Source organism: Ictidomys tridecemlineatus, unplaced genomic scaffold (genome assembly GCF_052094955.1).
Source record: "Ictidomys tridecemlineatus isolate mIctTri1 unplaced genomic scaffold, mIctTri1.hap1 Scaffold_69, whole genome shotgun sequence".
Lineage (NCBI taxonomy): Eukaryota > Metazoa > Chordata > Mammalia > Rodentia > Sciuridae > Ictidomys > Ictidomys tridecemlineatus.
The window spans coordinates 557,626-575,037 of NW_027524892.1; the positions used below are offsets into that span (position 1 = coordinate 557,626).

Sequence of the window (17,412 nt, forward strand, 5' to 3'; positions counted from 1 at the left end):
CAGAGCACCTGCTGTGAGGCTTACTTGAGTCACCAGACTGTTACTTTGGCTACAAACATCTAGACTTTTTATCACAGGCACAAGAATCTCCTACACACGGGGCTGCAGGCACTCACACACAGTGGGGTGTGTGTGTGTGTGTGTGTGTGTGTGTGTGTGTGTGTGTGTGTGTGTGTTTGTGCATGCGCATGAACGTGTGGGTTCATGTTGAGGGGACAGTGGGGCAAATGAGAAATGGGTATGGAGGAGAGGCAAATGGAATTTGGTTTGGGATGATCCAAGCAAGATGTCTTGGGCATGCATGTTGGGGTATATCCAGCAATGTGCTGCCACAGGGCAGTAATAGGTGTGAGATGCACAGGGGCTCTCTACAGATGCACTGCCTGGAAAGCTGAAGTTGAAAGGAGATCCCTCTGAGCATGTGTGAAAGGACAGGGGACAGATAAGAAATGTCATATGGCAACTGAGGGTGTTGGTTAAACATGAGTGAATGTGGGACTCAACCCCTTGAATATTCAAAATCTTTAAACATGAAAGAAATACTACCATGGGTACATGCTTCCAGGCTTGAGGACAGGGCAGAGGACAGAGTTACACTCCTCTGCACGTTGGAAGACGCAGTGAAGGCTGGGCAGAACCAGGAATCAGCTTGGCATCATACCTACAGCTGCTCTGGGAGGTGGACAGTTTCCCATAGGGGTCGGTATGGAGCCTTTAACTTCATCATCCACAGAAGCCTAAGGAAGGTTATCAGGGACCTCTCATCATCTGGGGAAAATCCCACCAGTCTGCATGTGTGTTTTTCCTTCCTATTTGCAATGGAAAACATTAATTTAGACTGGCAGAGAGCAGATTTGCCAAGAGCCTCTTAAATGAAGACGCAGGTTCTTTCCTCAGAGGAGGTACACATGGGGCTCAGAACCATCAGAGCTCCACGGAAATCCAGACCTTAGGAAAATTGTCTGAAGTCACAGAAAATAAGAGGAGACCTGATAGGAGTTTAGACATGCATGCTTTATTATAAAATGTACCCAAGACATGAGGACAGATCAACTCCAACACATCCAAAAGTAGAACCCAGGGAACCCAGGAACCAGGCAGGGGAACCAACTAATGACCAGTCGACCATCCCTACATCTCTGCTTCCCCCAACATCTCATTGGTACTTGGCATTCCCTCTCACTAAGAGATAGTAGCCCAGTTCCTATTTTAGAAGAGAGGGAAAGGAGGGCCACACCTAAGAAACTGCAGAAGCTGAAGAACTGTCATCAGATGTTCAAAGGAAGTATGCTGCTGTACCCCACCCTGTGGCAACCTCCTGTGGTAACAGAAATGCTGGATGAAGTCCAAGGCTCAGGATGGCAGTGGGAGTAACTCTCCGGCCTGTCCACTACTGACACTCACCCATGTCCAGGGCCACTCGAATGCCTGGCCACACCTGCTCCAATCCACCCACAGGGACATAGAGCAGAGGCTGGATCAGTCCTGGTTCCCAACTCAGTGCATGTTGGCCTGGAGAGACCCCCACATGCTGGCTTTAACAGGCAGCTCCTGAGGACCTAGCAAATGGCCTTCTAAAATAGCTGCTGCGTGACTTCTAGGTAAATAGCACCCCTCCAAAGCAGCAGAAGGATGCGACGAGTAAACGCAATGGTGAGAGACAGTGGGTTAAGGAAGGCCTCAGGAAAAACAGTAAGTTCGGGCAGGTTGCTCTCAGTGGGTGGAAGCTGGCAGCCTCCTTCACCCTCCGCCTCATGGCGGGAATGCATGGTGGAGTTTCAGCATCAGCTATTTATCACCTTCTGCATATGTCGGCTTGTAACATGTAACAATTAATTTGATGATCCCAAACTGGGCCTGACAGGACACCTTGATGGTTCCCCAGGCCTAGATTTATCAGAGAAACACACCTTTGCTGATTTCTCCCGCAGAAAATGCTGGCATCAACCCAGGACAGCTTTCCCTCATCGCTAGTCCTCTCACCTGGGGACCGACTCCTATAGACCTGCTCCCTGTTCCTAATCACATGGCCAGTGTCAGGACACATGGGCTGTCATGGGCGTCTACTGACCACTTAACAGTTTAGAGGCAAAAAGGACATGAGGGGAACAAACAGAAATTGAGTGCTGTCAATGGAGAATCAGAGGGAAACAACCTCAAACTGTGGTTTGCAAGGAGCAAACAAACCTTCTCTGAGATCTAGATACCCATAGGCAGCAAGAAAAAAATAATATTATCCAGCCCTTCTCCCCAAACTAACTCTAGATTGTTGACAGCTGCATGGTGACTGGCCATTGTCTGCCATACCTCACCTGGACCCAGATGCCATAGGAATGTCACCCTAATAAAAACCACTGGGGTTGGTCCTCGGCTTCTTCCCCATGAATCCTTTAAGACCATCCTGGGGAGGATGACATAGCAGCCACCATCAGCAATGCCCTCCCTAAACCCGCCACCCAGTGACTGATGGCACATGCCAATTTTTTTCCTGAAATTACTACTCCCCAGCATGCTTTAGGGAGTGCAGTTAGGAAGGAGCACACAGAAATGGGTATCAATCACAGAACTCACTGAACCAGGCACTTAGTGCTCCATGTACCAAGAAATCCTCTTTACTTGTCTTTATGCTTCTGGCCATTGCGGCTGCAAATTCCCAGCCATTAGAAGGGACAGCCATCTTTAAGAGCCATGTTCCCTGGTGAAATGAAATGTCAAAACCAAGGACATTCAGACAGACACATCTTGCTTATTTGCTCTCTCTCTCTTCCCTCTTGCCATCATGTTCTCCTCCAAGAGAGTAAGTTATTAAAGATAAAAAGCCAAATATTTAGTTACTCTAAAACAGAATTTGTGACAGACTTATGCTGACAGAGGGAGACAGATATGGTATTAATAGTCCACCACATTAAAAAAATAGGAGAATGATAATAATCAGAGAAACTAATTCAACTCTCTCTCTCTCTACATATTTCTTTTTCTATCCTATAAATATAGTTTGATTCATGCAAGGTCCTGGCCGGTGGTGGGACTGCCCACCTCAGGTCTTTTATCAGGAGTTTTATGGGGGTCTTGCACTTCATTCTCCCCATGCCTCATAAGAAAAATGCAGCCTATGGAACTTTGCAAATAATGCCGGCTCTCTGGTCAGTAAGTAGAGACCAGGATTGTGTTTACTGTGAGTGAGCATCTGGGGAAGGCATGGCAGAGAGGTGGAGAAACAAGCAGTAAGAGGACCAGGCAAAAGATCAAACAAAAGAGGTCCTGAGCAGTTTTAGTAAAGAAAAAAGACAGCAGGCTCTAGTCACTAATTAACACATAGCACTCTCCAAGGAGAGGCTCTAGCCCAGGCTGCAGGCCAGAAAGCAAGAGAATAAAAATGTGAAATCCAGACCTCTCTCATTAAACACCTTCCGTCTGCCTTGGCTATACATTTCATTATGGCCCTTATCTCCGCCCTCAGCAGATCTCACAAACAGCCCCGAGTTGGCAGAGCTCCCCAGGCTTCTGAGAACAGGTCGGTCCATCTCACTGTGCATCACGGGGCTGTTTGTCATCCCCTGCATTTGCTAGGTGTCTATTTGGATGGTTATGGAAGCAAAGGTCAAAACACAAATGACAAATTGTTTGGCTGCGGAAGAGAAAGAAAACATACAGCACAAAAATGAACTGTGAGGCTGGTTCAGTGCTTCCTGTGCTGCCCTACAATTGTTTCACAAACATCTCTGGTAAAAACCTCAAATTAAAAACATTTAAAGCACAGCACCTCTAATCCTGCATGACTGAAATAATTTTTGAACACCTACCCAGGACCTACCCTTCCACCAAAGCCGCACAGGACCAGCCAATCTCAGTGAGGATTAGCCAGGCTCTGGGGGTTTCTTCCAGGCTAATTTCTCTTTTGTTTTCTTCTTTAACGTCTAGTGAGGTTCACCCACATTAACAGAAAACACACAAGAATGAGGCTGTTATTGATTCATGCTGTGCTTTTAATTCTTTTCATAACTTTCAGATTCTCATTTTTATCATAAAAGCCCTAAAAGAGGAGCAGACACATGTATAAATTGGCTACAGCCATGAAAACAGGAGCCACAGCCCAGTGATTTACTTGAGCACCCCATCCCCAACTGCCTCCAGGCTTGTCCCAGGACCCTGGGGAGCCCAGGGATCCTCCCCTAAGCTCAGGATGCTCCCAGACAAAAAGTGTGAAATGCTCATTTCAGGAGGACAAGAGCAGGCTTTTAGGGAATGGATGCACCTAATTTGCTTAATTCAGGGTCATAACCAAAGTCTCTAATTAAAAAAAAAAAAGTTATAAAGACCAACAGAGGAAAGGGCAGGGCTGTCTGGGTTGCTTCAAGGTCATGCCCCTGGCAAACACTTTCCTTTTCTGGTTCCATTCCCTCAGGGATGTGGGCAAGCTCAGGGACTCCAAGGAGGCAAGGCCCTTCTGCTCCCTGGGACCTGGGTTTTCAGTGCCTTTCACCCAGGAAGTGGGCACAGGCCAGCTCTGTAGGGCTGTTTTCCTCCCTCTTCCAGGAGAAGAAGGGTCCCACAGAGCTCGTAGGACCTGCCTTTCTCCTTTCCCAAAGGGGGTCCCTCCACCCAGCACCTGGCTCTGCCTTGCCAAAGCTGGTCTGGTTCCTTTCTATCCATCCCCACATTTGGACCCCTGCAAAAGGAAACACAATCTTCCAATTCCTTAGCAGCTCTTGTTGGGGCCCAGAGATGCCACCCATTCCATTTAAGGGTAGGGTCCCGCCCCCCACTAATAGCCATCATGAATTCAATTGCAGGGACTCATCAGGTTGTATTGACTCCAACTTCCTTTTTGTACTTTTCCCTCCAGATTTCCTTTCTTGGAAGCCTCCTTGGGGAACCCCACTTTCTGGGCTTGAAATCGAGGTGGGGGTGTCGCTGTGCCCACAGGCAGTACAAGGCATTCACCTAGGATGGTCTTTTGCTGGCTCTGGGGCTCCTGGTGTGGCAGGTGCTGGGGAGGTGGCAGTTCCACAGACACGATGCCCCTGCACAGCATCCTACACTGTCCTGGTACCTTGTAAAACCACAAGCCCAAGCTGATGATCAGAGATGGAAAATAACAGAAACTCCTGCATCTTAACTGAGCTTGGGTGGAAGCCGGTGCCTAGTAGTGTACTCTGCTAGCCAAAAGACCTCTGAATTTAAAATAGCAGGTAGAATTGCAGGTGTTCTTAACAACCACACCCCCTATTGCTTTAGAAAAGGACCACCAGCTGCTAGAAGAGAAATGGTGGGCAGGGGAGTAGCCAGAGCCTCTGCAATCTACACATTCAGACTTAAATATTATTTCTGACAGTTCGCTGGATGACAATGGACATATCCTCAGCTTTCCACATCAGATCTCCTTGACCATCCAGTGAAGTTGTGTCCACACCCCTGTAGGATGTGAAGACAAAGGAAGGCTAAGGATGAAAGCATTTGCCATTATTTGACTTCTAGACTTTCATAATGATGCTGAATTGCTTGTTTAACACTCAGGACAATATTCTAACCTTCTAATTCCCCAAGGTAACACAAAGATGAGACCTAAACATAAATTCAACGGGCTGAATGTCACACATTTCCAAAATACAAAAAGTCCCATGGGGGAAAAGAATCCAGTTCTGCTCTATGAGCAGCTCTCACACTGTCTCCCAGTTCCCCTCCAGAGCACCTATAAACATGGGGGTCGATCAGAAGAGTAATTTCTCAGCCACAACTAACAGGTAAGTTATTCACAAAAAGTTTCTTCCTTTTACAGAGTGTGCATTACATAGACTGTGGCACAGGCCTTAAAGCTTTGCTGCGAGTGTGGGTGGGGGAGGCCAGACAGCACCACCTTGGCCAGGCTGGAGAGAAGTAGCCCCAAGCCCTGCCCAGACCTACTAGTGCAGAGCCTGAGTTTTGACCTGGCTTCCAAGTGATTTGCAATGAGAAGCTCTGCTCACTCCTCAGTCACACAGGTCATGCAGAGGTCAAGGTGCTGGCCAGGAACTCAGGAGACCAGGATTCTGATTGTTCAGCCTCTGAACTTGCCACAGTGTGTGTGTGTGTGTGTGTGTGTGTGTGTGTGTGTGTGTGTGTGTGTGTGTGTGTGTGTGAGAGAGAGAGAGAGAGAGAGAGAGAGAGAGAGAGAGAGAGAGAGAGAGAGAGACAGACAGACAGACAGACAGACAGACAGACATGGGGTGTGGGAAGTCAGAGAAAAAGAACATTTATAACTCACAGCAAAAACAGACCAAACCCCCGGATACGAGTGGTGGACTGGAATTTGTTCCTGGAGCACTTGTTCCCACAGTGACAGTGACACCGGGTCACCTGTGCATGCAGGGCACCCCCACAGGAGAAGGATCTGAAATTAGGGAATCCTCATCTTACCCAGGGATCTGCTGACCTCCCTCCGTCTTGTCTGGAGAGACAGGGACTAGACGGGGCAGAAAGTATGCAGTTGTCCTGGGAGGTGGCGGTGGGAGGGTTACTACTCTGGGTCACCTCTGGGGAAGGAAGGCTCTCTGAGCTTCCCTGGTCTGAAATTTCCCTTACATGAACACTATTAACCCGCTGCATCTCTCTTTGCTCAGAGAATCCAGAGTGCAGGAACAAGAGATGTCTGTGGAGAACTGATGCCTGGTGTGTCTGTGTCCAGATGACAGGTGCCTGGAACACAGCAGGGGACAACACTGCTCTGCCCCAGAAGCTAGTAGCAGAGGGTGCCACAATCTAGTGGCCCTGCTGGGAGAGGGGAAGTCCCAGGTGTCCTTGGGAACACCAGGCCACCAAAGCCTGCCTTTCCCACCCTCAGCCCAGGGAGGTGGGGGAGATGCTGTTTGGGAAGGGTCCCCAGAGCTGCTGACTCCCAGCTGAGCTCAGTGTTCAGAATGGCAGGACAGATGTGTGTGTGAGAGAGGTACACAGGAGGGGCTGCAACCTCGTTCTTGATGCCCAAGGACCTGGTTTATTCTGAGGTTCTGGTCTTGGGGGACTCGGGAGAAGGAGAAATAAACACCAATTACCTGATCCTTGTGTGGTTAACTCAGAAATGAGAACCCAACAAGGGTCTGAAAAGCCATGAGAAGAGAGAAGGGAGAGGGAGAAATGGCAGGGCTTATAGACTGAGAGCAGATCTGACTATGATTAGTAAGAACAAGATACAACATTAAGGAGGTAATCTCTTTTTCTAGATGCCAGGGAGAGTGAAGTTTTATTTATTTTTTGTTTATTCACTAATAGTATTTATTTACAAATATTTACTCTTGTGAATTGTCTGTGTTCTTTTTAATCTGTTGGGAGTTTGATTTATTTATTATTCATTTGTATATACTTCCCATTCATTTGGACAGTCTGTATTGGGTTTTAATTATCATGCTTACTTTTAAGAAGATAAGTATGGAGCTACTTAAAACCCTGGGGGAAGAATTAGACTTACCCAGGTACAGGCAAGAAAGATACAGTAGGGGCCCTGGTGGCCCACAACCACGGTCTTCTGCCCTACTCTTCAGAGCTTCAGGGAAAGGAGATACAGATAGATGTACGGAGCCGCAGATCCTGGGGTTAAGGAGGTAAAGCAGTGATACAGATTTATGATCTTACCAATTCTGAGTGTTCTTTAGAAACTTGGCCTGCCAGTAAATCTAGGTGTGGAGAGTCATCAAACTCCTACGTTCCAATTCATGGCAAACCATCTTGTCCCAAAATGCAACTGTTTGACTGTGACCCACACAGCACTTGGGCCAGGGGCCCCTATCAGACACTGAAGCCTTAGGGAGAAATATGTCCCCATAATATACTTATGAGAGAGGGGGAGGGGGAGGGAGAGAGAGAGAGGGAGGAAGGGAGAGAGAGGGGGAGACAGAGAGGAGGGAAGGTGGGAGGGAGGGGGAGGGAGAAAAGGAGGGAGGGAGGGAAAGAGGTAGGGAGGGGGAAGAAGAAAAAGAGAGAAAGAGAGGGAAGGAGAGAGAAAGGGAGGGAGGAGAAAGACAGGGAGAAAGGGAGAGAGAGAAGGAGAAAGAGAGGAGGGAGGGAGGGAGAGAGAGGGAGGGGGGGAGAGAAAAAGGGAGGGAGGGGGAGAGAGAGAAAGAGAGATGAGAGAGAGATGAGAGGGGAAGGGAAGGAGGCAGCCCCGTACTCTCTCCAGCATCAGCACAAAAGATTCTGCCTTTTTCAAAAAGTCCATGGATGTGCTGTCTCCTGACTAGCACAGACTGCCTGTGTAGCAACCTACCAAAATTCTACATGTGCATCTAGGTTCAGAGAGAATCACTTTTCCCATATAAGTTAAATCGCTTATTAGTTAGTGACTAATGTTAACTGTCTGAGTTTTTCTCTCAACACACAAAACTTACTTAATATCCCAGGTGTTATGGTTGGATATGGTTGGCGTGTGTCTCCACGGGGTCACGTGTTGAACTCTAGTTGCCACCTTGAGGTTTTAGAGGGTCGAGACTTCATCACACCATGGTGCTGCCTCTGGGTGATTAGAGATAGATAAGGTCAGTGGGGTGGGGGCCCCATGACTGAATCCTGGTGGCTTTATAAAGAGAGGGGCAGAGACCAGAAGAGGCACACAGACGTGTACACTCCTTGTTCTTGCCATGTGATACCATGCACAGCCTTGGAATTCTGCTCGCTGGAAGGATATTACTAGATATGCCCCCTTGGCCTTGGATCTTTGGAACCACGAGACAAAATAAAACATTTTTTCTTGATAAATTTATCCAACCCCTGGTAATTAGTGAAAGTAATGCAAAACGGCTTAATAGAGCAGGATTTCAACAATGTTTTCCCACAAAGAATATAGATTTCAAAACTGTCAAAACAATTCCCTCATGTCTGCTTTCTGCTGAATCCCTGTGTAGCTGCAAGTTAATCTTCCCTACAGAGGTCATGCTGTTGCTAATCCATAGGTGGGAATGCTATGAGTTAGTGCTTGTAAGTGAAATAAACTTTATCCTGGACCATCATCTTTCAAAATAGGCCCCTGCCTCAGAATGTGTGATTTCTGCTGCATTGTCTTGGCATTTCTTCCTCTCCCTTCTCTCCCCTTCCTTTCCTTTCTTGCTGTAGTGACCCTCAATGAGTGAGCAGCCATTACTTTTCTCAGTTAGTCAGGCTGCCTGAAGTTGCCTGAATGCCTTTATCATCACTCTGGGAGGAACTGCTACAAAGGAACACCTAGCAGATGTCACTCACAATCTTCTTATTCTCAGTGTGAATAAATTCCAAGTTATCTAGTTAGTGGTGGGAGTCCAGGTTTTTTGACAAATTCTTGGCACACTGAAGATGGTGCTCTTTCTCTGGTGCTCTGTGGTTTTCCACTTGGGGATCTGTTTTGTAGAATACCAGGGAGGGAGCAGCCAACCAAACTCAGACCAGAGCACCAAACAACTCTGATGTGACTGTATGTTATTGGCAAAATCCTTAGCCTCCGGCCAACCTGCCATTGATCTTGAAGCCACACCCATAAGATTGCATTCTGGCTTTCTGTTAGCAGAAAACTCATCTTTGTGGTGTCCAAGTCAACATTGGAGTGGAAGCCCGCTGTCATCCTGGCATGCAGCAGAAGGATGGCTCAGAGAGCTCCCGCCAGCTCCTGGGTCCACAGACACTACCTGCCTGGCCATGTCTGGGACATCTGCTCAGCATTTGTCTTCATTTCTCTCTTCCCACATGCATTCTGCACAGGCCTTGGCTATCATGGTGGTTAAGAGCACTCATCAGGCTGTTTTCCCATGAAGTTTTCTTAGAAGTTGAAGCACCCAGTGCCCTCTGCCTGCTCTGGTTTCTTTGCAGCACTGATAACTTCATTTGCCATGCCACAAATTTGATCATCTGTATGTGTATCAGCCCCACTGGACTTTAAGGTCTGGGAAAAGAGGGATGGGTTTTATTTTGTCCACAAACATGTCCCCATTGTGTAGAAGAGTGCCTAATGGATAGCAGGTGTGTATAGGTGCCAGGGGACAAGCGAATGGTCAAGGACTGCAGAGTGGGCCACGTGGATGTGTGCACCCTTCGAAATAGGTAACAACTGCTGCTGAGAAGTTAGTGACCTGACCTCTCTCTCCCATGTCTGTCAACTGTATAGTGGGGGACAGAGGATTCTAGGAACACACCCAGGCATCTCTATTCTGTGCCGATGGTACATGCAGGGACTGAACTTTAAAATGATTTGGCTTTCCTCAGAAGCCCCGGTTTTCCACTCTGTGCCTGGGCACTGCTGTGTCGGCCTCTGGGTTCAAGTGTGTGCATTCTGGGGACAGATCTGCTTTCTTCGGGGCTCTACTGGGGATACTGGGAAGGGAATCTTTCTGCAGTTTTTGCTGGAAGCCAGTTGTTCTCAGAGCCTGGACTGGGATGCTGACCTCCTGCTGCCAGCCACACAGGGTAGGATCCTGAGCCTTGGTCTGGAACCCTGTTCCCACGTTCTTTTTCTAGTCTCTGATGCACGACTCAGCTGCTCTCCCTGGACATCACTCCTTGTCAGCTTATCTTGAGCACCTGCTCGTCCCACAGGTGCATGTGAGGTTCCTGGCCTCTGCCTGATGCCTGGCCTATGGGACTGGTCTTTGTGTCTAACTTCCCCCTATGCTCTCCATTGCACACCATGGGCCTAAGCCTGTCAGCCTCGTTGGACTTAGGGAGTCACCTGACCCAATCGTGGCCGATGGCTTTGCCAGGGAGTTTCCAGCAAATCTTGTTTTGCTCCTAAACAGAGATGTAAGAGATGCCTGTTTTGTCTTTTGGATCACACGTATCTGGGTGTGAGCCTGGACTGGCTGTGGCGAGCCCCTGTAGCTGGGAAGTAACTCTAGGAGGAGCCCCAGTGACTCCACCTCTGCTGCAGCCAATGCCATGCTGGCCCTTCTTCACAAAACCTGGCATGCCTGCACTACCTGAGCATCTGGCCTTGCTGCACGAGGATGCCTTGCTTCCCACCTCCCCCAGGAGCGCCCTGGTGTCTTGAGGACTGTGGCTATGGCCTCCAGAAAGCCATGTCCCCCAGAAGTGAGCTTCCACTTTCCCAGCTAAAAAACTTGGGCTAGACCAAAGACTCTTTATATATAAAGCCTTTTGTGTTTGAAAGAAATATTCATAGGACATGGAATTAACCATTTTAACCATCTTAAATTTTGCATTTACTATTAGATAGTGACTGCTCATCACTATCTGATCCTGGGCACATTCTCTACTCTCAGAAGGAGCCATACACAGGCACTACCCAGCCACTGGCAACTACTGATCTGCTTTCTGTTTTTATATATATGCTTCTTCTAGATATTTAACATAAGTGGAATCAATTAACCTGTGAGCAGTTGGGACTACCTTCTTTTACCTGTTTTTCAAGGTCCATCTGAGGCTGTGACAGCAGTCAGCACTTCATTCCTTTTTATGGCTGAATAATATTCCACTGCATGGATAGACTGTTTGTTTACCCATTCATCAGTTGATGGATGTGTGGCTTGTTTCCATTTTCTGGCTATTGTCAATAGTAAGATGATAAACATTCAAGAACACATTTGTTTTGAACACTTATTTTCAATTCTCTTGAGTAAAACCTAGAGGTAGAATTGTTGGTCATATGTGAATGCTCTTTAGCTCTTTTAGGAGCCATTTACAACAGCAGCCAGTGCTTCTTTGTTGTCTTCTAAAATTATTTTTTAAATAATTTAAAATTATTTTTAAAGTGATAAAAATATATAATAAAACTTATCATCTTAAACACTTTTAAAGTGTACACTTCCATAGTGCCAGGTCTATTGACATGGTTATGAAACTGAGCACCAAAACTTCTCTGTCTTGTGTATCTGGAACTCTGGATATATGAAATGCTAACTCCCCACCCCTTGCCCAGCCCTCGGTAGCTACTGCCCTATTTTCTAATCTATGATGTGGCCACTTTATATGTTTCATAGGGGGAATTATACAGTATTTGCCCCTTGGTGACTGGCTTCTTTCAATCAGCTCCACATCCTCGTGCCTCATCCATCCCGCAGCCTGTGGCAGGATTTCCTTTGTTTACCCCCATCTGTCAATGGACATCTGACTGCTCCCTCTCTTGGCTATGCACACAATGCATCTGTGGATGTAGGAGACATTGCATTAGGATACCTACTCAGAAGTGGGTGGGGATTTGCTTTTAGCATGAAATAACTCTGTGGGTCCTTACTGTTATGGTTTAGATGTGGTGCCCCCCAAAAGCATATGTGTGAGACAATGCAAGGTTTAGAGGAGAAACGATTGGATTATAAGAACCTTAATCCAATCAGTGGATTAATCTCCTGATAGGGACTGTCTGAGTGGTAGCTAAAGGCAGGTGTGGCTGGAGGAGGCGGGTCCCTAGAGGTATGGTTTACTTTTTATCTGTTGAATGGAGTGTCTCTGCTTACTGATCATTATCCGAGCTGCTTTACTCTGCCCCACTCTACTGCCATGATGTCCTGCCTCATCTTGAGCCCCGAGGAATGGAATCTGCTGTCTATGGACTGAGACCTCTGAAACTGTGAACCCCCAAAGAAACTCTTCCTCTTCCAAAATTGTGCTGGTTGGGTCTTTTAGCTGCAGCCGTGAAAAAAGCTGATAAGACACTTACCTGGCACATGTTTTGCTTTTGGTGTCTGAATCCTTCTGGATCTTCAGAAAAGTCTTGGATTTTGCCCCTTGGGGGTCCCATTTGAGAGTGCTAGGTCTGAGGATCCCTCAGGTGGGTCCAGCTCTGAATGTGACGAGTCTACGAGCAGTCTCTGGGTATAGCTCCACCTACAGCCCTATTACCTCCTTCAGTCCACATCATTTCTATATTCAGACAGTCTGATGTACACAACCAAAAATCAAGTAAACACACTGCCTAGAGAGAGCAGAGAGCCTGCAAAACGTGGCTACAAAGACTAAGAATTTTCTTCTCCGACACTGACACTGCCCCAGTCACCCACTTTCACCATCTGGGAAGTAAGAAGTAATTATGCTATTAAGTTACATAACTGTCAAAGAATCCAAGTCTAAGCTAATTGTCACTGACGTGCCAAGCATTTTCAGAGTGCTGTGTGTTCCTACACAGTTGAAGTCAATGGGGTTTGCTTAGATGCTTAAGTTTCAAGCAAAGTAATTTTGATGTAATAAGCTCAATAGAGGGCTCTTTTTTCTATGTAGTTATTATGTATTTAATCTCATAAAATCCAGTTACTAGACCGCTTATTTGAATCTGGCTCACACATTTATATAGAACATTCCTGATAGCAACAGAAGCACGGAACATCATTTGTTGGGCGAGGCCGACTCCAGCATAGATGTGCAGAGCAGGGTCTGGGAGGGAAGGCCCCGGGCTGCAACTCCTATCTGTCTCTTCCCATCTGACAAGAAGGGCTCTCCTGGTGTGAGGAGGTTCAGAAGCTAGTAAATCACACCTGGTTTCCACCCCTCTCACGCAACCAGATGTTGTACAAACACTGCCACAAAGCCTCTCGCCAGCACCAGGGTGGGAAAGAAGCCGGCCTGGTGGGCTTTCCTTCCTCCATACACGAGGAGTCCAGCCCAGATCGTGGGACATATGGGTACCCATATGCTCCATGGCTGCAGAGCACTGGAACCTGCCAGACCTGGGCCTTCCTCTGTTGCCCATCCATCGAGAGGAGGAATCAGAGACGGAGATCCTGACAGCACAGAAGTCATGACTTCTAGCACATGGTGACATGTTAGAGGAGAAATAAGTGTCTGCATCCCACACATCCTGATCTACACTCACAGGTGATGCTGGGCGAAGCTTCTTAAAACACACATATCGCACTCCTGTTGACTGTGTTAAAACACATGTGCCTGCAGGTTTTGGAATGAAATGTTTAATTTCTACCATATACAACAATGAAACTGTATTGGGATCACCAGGAGACAAGCAATGGCTAACGCAATTCCTTCTGCTTAAGAAGGCTATGATTTAGATGGGAAATTGAGATTAACATGAAAATCTGTTCTTTTCACATTTTTTTAATCCAAAGAAACAAAACAAATTGTGCTTTGTCACTGTTTACTACATGCACTGTAAAAATTGTCCACAGAAAAACTGTCCCTCAGCTGGCCCCATGGTCCTAAGGGCTCCTGAGGAAGATCTGGGGTCGCCACCCTCAGGCTCTGTGTCCAAACACTTACTCTCAGTGTTTTGAAACTCACACAGGACCGTGTCTGAGGGATAGAGTGACTGAACTCTCTGATTCTATCTTCAATGTATCCCAAGTACGAGAATTATGCCCAAATGTTACATTATGAATAAATTTAAACTAACTTTTACAAAATGGACAAGTAGATTAAGAAAATTCCTGAAAGCCAGGTGTGGTAGCACAGGCTGGTGATACCAGCAGCTTCAGAGGCTGAGGCAGGAGGATTGCAAGTTCCATGCCAGCCTCAGCAACTTAGTGAGGACATAAGCCACTTAGTGAACCCTGTCTCTAAATAAAATATACAAAAGAACTGGGGATGTTGCTCAGTGGTTAAGCACCCTTGGGTTCATTCCGTGGTACCAAAAAAAAAAAAAAAAAGAAAGAAAGAAAAGAAAAAAAAAAGAAAGGAAAATTCTTACAAAAAGACACTCTGGATGCTGGATGCTGAAGTTGATCTGTATACAGCATAGCGAACAGTACGAGAGGAATGAGTTCTCATCAACAGCAGCACAGATACCAGGGATCTAATCAGACCTGACAAGGGGCACTCTTCCCCACAAAACCTGGAATTACCGGAAGGTCTTTAGAAATTCAGATTCACATCCTGAATCATTAATGAGAAACTTCACCTAAAGGGTATTTGGACTTTGTGATCTTAGCTAATGAGAGTATGAAGTCACAGTGCTTAGCAACACATTTAAAATACTGCTTATTTCTCCTGTAACATGTCACCATCCATTTTTGTATACATATTACAACCTACACATGTTTAATTTACATATGCATGTATGTTGGAGATGAATGCGGAGCACATTTCTTTTAACTTGACAGGCAGGCTAATGGATCGGTAGAGCACCCACCTGATATGGAAGGCAGGCTGCCACATTGCTCAATGGGAAGTGCTGGCCCAGGAGGAAAAAGCCAAGTATACCTCAGTTAATAAATTATTGTGCAGCCATTAATTACCCTTGGGATGTCAAAGGACTGGGGGAGTGGGGCACTGCCAACCAATGCCTACAGCAGGATTGTGCCCTAAAGGAAAAAAAAAAGTATGTCAGAAGTCCTAAGCCCTAGAACCTCAAAATGTGACCGTATATGGAAATAAGGTTGTTGCAGATGTAATTAAGAGGAGAGGATTCTGAAGTAGGGTATATGCAATAGGCTAGCTCTCCTTCTGAAAAGGGGCATTTGAAACAGACATGTACACAGAGAGAAATGGAAGATTAGAGTTCTGTGGCCACATTCAAGGAACTCAGGTGGCTAAGAGAGGGCCCTGGAGCAGATCCTCCCCAGCACCTCCAGGAGGAGTGCAATCCTGCTGCTACCTTTAAACATCAGGCCTCCAGAACTGTGAATCAACAAATTTCAGTTAAACCACCCAGTTTGTGGCATGTTACTAGGGTAGCCCCAGGAAGCCCACTGCAGCCTGCTGGCAATGAGAGGGAGTCAGCCTGAGCCTCTGCAGGGCAATGGAGAGATGTGGCTCCTAGGGCAGACTGTGGGGTTAAGGCAGACTTCACCAAACCTCCCTCCATGGCCGCTGGTGATGCCACCTCAGAGGTACGTAGTGTGCAGTTGATGCTCCAAGCAGACCTGGGCTCTGGTGAGGGATGCAGGGCCTGAGCTGGCTCTGCCCACCTTTCACTGCCCAGGTTACCATAGGCAAAGATGACCTGCACTTCTCCCTGGCTGGTATGAAAACTGCTCACTTCAGCAATGCCCCCTTTGCCTACAGAGTTAGAGCATTAATTCTGAGGCTCATGTGGACAGTCCCAATGGAAGAGCCACCAAATAGCCACTACTCTTCCCATTTTTTTTAACAGGGCAGACCGGATATTTATTACCATTTTGTGCTGCCATAAAATTTACTTTTCAAGTGCTTTGTATCTGAGCATCTCACTGTGCCTTCTGAGACCTTCATTACTGAGGCATGTAAGTCCACAAGCAGAGGACAGCCAATTAGCTACCTCATAATGACATGGTATGTCACACAAAACACTGAATACATGGAAAGGCTGCCTTTGGCAGAATAGGGCTCTGTGGCCCCTATATACCACACCTGGGCTGGCTGTTGCTGTCTTGTTGTAGGGGATCCAAAGCAACCCTGGACTTGATGCTGGCTGGCTCTCAGTATCCTTGCTCAACTGGCATATCTGCAGATACCACAGGAGAAGGACGTACTCTTTAAACAGGCAGCCGACAACCAGCCTGTATACAAAATATGACATTGGGACTTGAGGGGGTTATGGACATTGGTTCTCCACAAGGAGCCATTAAAGTTACACCTGTAGACCACAGCATTCCCAGGCAGGTAGGCCATGAGATCACAGCTGGCTTATAGCTGTGCCACTTTTAAGCTTCAGAGATCTTAATATTTTATTTCTTAACTATTAATTTTTCTCGAGAGAACCTTTAAAAACTGCCATGGATCACAACATGGCATAGGTTTTGGGTTCACTTGTATCTTTAAAAAAAAAATGTGTTGAAGTCCTAAACCTCCAGGCCATCAAAATATGACCTTACTTGGAAATAGGGACTTCTCAGATATAATCAGTTAAAGTGAAGTCATCAGAGTGGGCCCTGATCCAATAAGAAGGGGAAATTTGGACACAGAGACAGACACACAGAGGGAAAATGTTGAGAAAGACAGAGGATGAGCACTGGGTACAGGCAGAGGATCCTAGGGATGCATCTGCAGGCCAAGCAATGCGGGACAGCCAGTAAGTCCCCAGAAACAGGGTGATGAGGGCCACAACCAAGTTAAGATGGCGCCTGGCAGTATGCCAAAAGGAGTGGTTTGTGAAGTAATGCCAGCAAGCCATTAAGATGATTAGGAATCCTTAATGACTGACTGCTGTGTCAAGATGATGTCAATTAAGTTAAGCTGTGTGTAATTATTTAGGTATATGTACCTCTGCAGTCTGGCAGAGAGGCGGCTCTTCCTACCCTGGGTGCCCGTTACTTTGAGTTCTCAGTTCCTGCTGAGTTCACTGGCAATAAAGTAGTTCCTGCTTCAACATTCAAGTTGCTTGTCACCTCTTGGTTATTTTGCCTAGCCGTACTTGGGCAGCCTAGCCCGACTACAGCACCAGGGAGAGGCCGGGAATGGGTCCCCCCAAGCCTTCAGATGAACTCACCCTGTTGATACCTCCATTTCAGACTTCCAGACCCAAGAATATTGAAATACTATCCAGTTTAAGGTACTTTGTTAAGGCAGCCCCAGAAATCTAAAAAGCATACCCTGACG

General features: G+C 46.8%; 1 long non-coding RNA gene across 1 annotated transcript in view; it reads right to left on the bottom strand.

Moving 5' to 3' along the window:
- Nucleotides 1–995: 995 nt before the first annotated feature.
- Nucleotides 996–17,412, bottom strand: part of LOC144374430 (uncharacterized) — a 39,483-nt gene continuing 23,066 nt past the window's right edge. The window contains exons 3-4 of the long non-coding RNA XR_013433829.1: nucleotides 8,361–8,484; nucleotides 996–7,563 (exon numbers count right to left, since the gene is read on the bottom strand). This is a non-coding gene — a long non-coding RNA (uncharacterized LOC144374430). The remainder of the gene's footprint in view (nucleotides 7,564–8,360; nucleotides 8,485–17,412) is intronic.